This window comes from Pteropus alecto, unplaced genomic scaffold (genome assembly GCF_000325575.1).
Source record: "Pteropus alecto unplaced genomic scaffold, ASM32557v1 scaffold3, whole genome shotgun sequence".
NCBI lineage: Eukaryota > Metazoa > Chordata > Mammalia > Chiroptera > Pteropodidae > Pteropus > Pteropus alecto.
The window spans coordinates 16675311-16678884 of record NW_006442484.1 but is presented as its reverse complement, the minus strand read 5'-3'; positions in this window follow the sequence as shown (position 1 = coordinate 16678884).

Genomic DNA, 3574 nt, shown 5'->3' with positions numbered 1-3574 from the left:
ACGAAACAACCAAACAAAGAAAACAGAAACGTACTCACAGATACAGAGAACAAACTGATGGGTGACAGATGAAATGGGGTTTGGGGAGCTAGGTGAAAAAACAAATAATGAATCAAACAAACAAAAACAAACATAAAGGAAATAATGAGTAACTGTGGTCCAAACTGATGAGACCAGATCTATTTTTATTTCTAACTAAGAGGATCTCTTGAGAGGTCAATGGGACTCCAACAGAGCAAGTCTTAGAGGGGCAGAAGGCCTGAAAACCTGGGCTAAAGAGACATAAGACCGGAGAGAGAAGATGCATTGCCAAGTGCCTGCAAGCTCCAGTTAGAGAGGGGTTGCACGGGTGCGTCCAAGAAATCAAGAAGAACACTCAAAAGGCAAAGAGACATTTTAAGCAACTACCTGAATCAACGACTATGAGTATAATATACGGTATATTTGTCAAGCAAAAAAGTACATTTCTCTTCCTCTCCTCCCTCCCTTCCTGTACTTCAGCCCTGCAAGGATCTGCAACAGCAGCTGAGGGAATAAAGTAAGAAAGAAAAAAGCTTTCATACAATCTTTCCCATTGACAAGAGGGCACAGATGGGGAAGTGATAGGCTTATGGAGAAGTGTTTTGAATGAAGATTAAATTGTTAATTACTGTAATTTTATATTTTGTAATACATAATATGGCATTATATAATTTATAGTAATATAAAAGTACATTATATAATTATAATCAATATATTGGGCTCGGCCTTTTAGGTTATTGAACTGAGAAACATCCAAAGACTTCCATTAGGGAGTGATCAGAAATGAGGCATTCCAGAGTTTTCAAGCTGCAGGGGATAAATCTCACCCAACTGCATAAATTGTCAAGGGAACCTGAGAGTCAACAGTAAAGGTTGACTCTTTTTGATTATACTCTATGGTTGTGTTTGCTCAAAGTACTAGTTATTACTGTTATTGTTGAATCTGTAAATAGCATCTGTTATTGTTTTCTTGACTCTGCAGCTTCGTTCCCTTGAGTGCCCTCCGTTTTGCAGTCTGTGGTGCTCCAAGATGACAGAGTGGGAATTTATTCTACTTCCTTTTTGATGGGGAGATTAGAGAAACTTCCTGATTTGGGTTTGAGCCCCAAATTGCTCTTAGCTATTTTTCCCTCACTTACTTCTGACAAAAATTCCCTTGATCAAACTCTAGCAAGGCACCTCTTAGCCCTCTTCTCCACTAGGCCTCTACTGAGACCACACTCATTCCCTCATCTTCCCTTTAAAATGCCCAGTCACCTCTGTACAAATCAAAGTTGAGTTTAGTTCATGCCAGACTCTTTTCCCCACTGTAAAAGTGCATTACTGATTAAAATCTCTTTACCACTTTAATTAGTGTCATGCTTTGCTTATCTTTGACAGTTCTCAAGACCATATAAATTTTTTTTCTATTTGTATCAGAACAAAATAGAATTTTACAATTTGACCTAACCTGTTCCAAACAAGTGTTATTGAAAAATTCTGGTGAAATGTTACTGAATTTACAAAGGGGGAAAAAAAAAAATCCCTTGCAAATAAGTTTAACTATTAAATACAGCCTAACCGTTATTTTTAAAATGAAGAACTTTTCAGAGGCCTTCAATGTGCTGATGGACTTTGCGAATCAAATTTCCAAAGGGAAAATTCGGACTGCAGCATTTTCTTAACATATTTGACCACAGAACCCTTTATTGTTAGAACATCAATCCTATAACATTCTGGAACTAATGTTCCAAGGAAAATATTTTCTTGAAAATCCTGGCTTAAGCATTTTAAATCTGCTATCTACTAATTATATTCACACTTCTTAGTCCTGTGAGTAATCTAAACATCAGATAATGGCCATTTTTCTCAAAGCATGGATGTTTACCATCTTATTAGAATCTTTTTCAGCATTTTTGTTAAAAATGCAAATTCCTAGGCCTCGTCCCAGGTGTGCTGAATTGGTATCACTGGGAATTCTAATGAGAGGTAAGACCTGAAATCAGAATTTTGATAGTGTCCAATGTTGGATTCTTATCTACACAAAAACCCAAGAACTTGGATGAGGAATTTTATCTGTGGCTGCCCTTTCAGAATCCACTGCTGAAATAATTCCCAAAAGTTTGCAGTTTCTTTGATGTCTCTGTTTTCCTTTCCAAGCAATAAGCAGAAGGAGGAAGAAGCAGAAAGTTAGACTTTTCTACTCAGAAAAACAGAAAAAGTTCAGTGATTAATCTTTCCCACTCAGCAGGTGCTAACTTTCCACTGTGCTCTTAAAGAAGAAACATTCCTTCCTCCCAAGTGTTATTTCCAGGGGTGTTTGCTGGCTGTGTGTTACTTGAAAATTAAATATAGTGACTCCCTCCAGCCACTCCTTAAAAATTTGTAACAATTACAAACTGACTCTGTAAGCAAAATAGTAAAAACTTATTTCTAGAAGAAAATTTATTAAAAAAAATATTTGATCATGCTTTTGAAATTTAGATTTAAAATGATTTTATTTACAATCTTTGGATTTAGAGATCAATCACACCATTTTAGTTTTTAAATCTAGAGTAAATATTTGGTTCCTACAACCTTTCCAAGTAAGATGGGGTGTTTTCTCTTTTAGTATCTTCTTCTCTTATTGTTTGATGCCTTTCAAGTTTAATTTTCTGCCCAATACAGAAAATGAGGTATGTATTGTTAACTATGCATATTATAATGAAACCTGCTCAAATGTCTTTTGAAATCTTTTATTTTTATACAGGCATACTCCAGACCAGACTGTTCCAGACCACCACGATAAAGTGAGTATTGCAATACAGAGAGCTGTAATCTTTTTGCTGGTGGAGGGTCTTGCCTTCGGTTTGTAAAAAAATATCTATGACGTATAATAAAGCGAAGTATGCCCGTACTTTGCAGAATGTTCTGCTCGCCACTAGGAACATAAGCCATTCAAGAAAATGATTCTTGAGCTTCTAGAATAGAGGTATTTAGGAGCTAAAGCTGAAAGAACAGTCAATTTGAGAATAGTGTTACGTGTAGCTCCAGGTTTTGAAATAATTGATGACAGGAAGAAAATCAAAAAGCAGCTGAGTAGAGAAGTGCCAACTTCTTTATGGAAAGAACCTAATCATGGCGTATAAGTCAATGGTTCTCAAACTTGAGTGTGCATCAGAATCACCTGAAAATCTTGTTAACAAGGTTAGTGTTGCCCACCCCCAAGGTTTCTGGGGTTGGGCCTGAGAATGAACATTTCTCACAAGTTCTCAGGTGATGCTGATGCTGCTGGTCCAGGGACCAAGTGCTCTACTTCAAAATGTACAGATGCTTTCTATCTCTTCTAATTCACCTGAAGAAATGAAAGGACAGCTTTAAGAGAAAAAAAAAAAAATCTGTGAGAAAGCATATAATCAGCAACTTGCAAAAGGTGGGGCAGTCACAAACATATTTCTTAAAAGTATTATCTATTGTGGCTCATTTCAAGCTGAGTGGCTGATCTCAATGTAGGATGCAGTCTACCAGGATGCAGGTATTTTAATTATAAAGAGTGTTACCGAGTAAGGGCTCACTGCCCGACGTGCATAGAAGC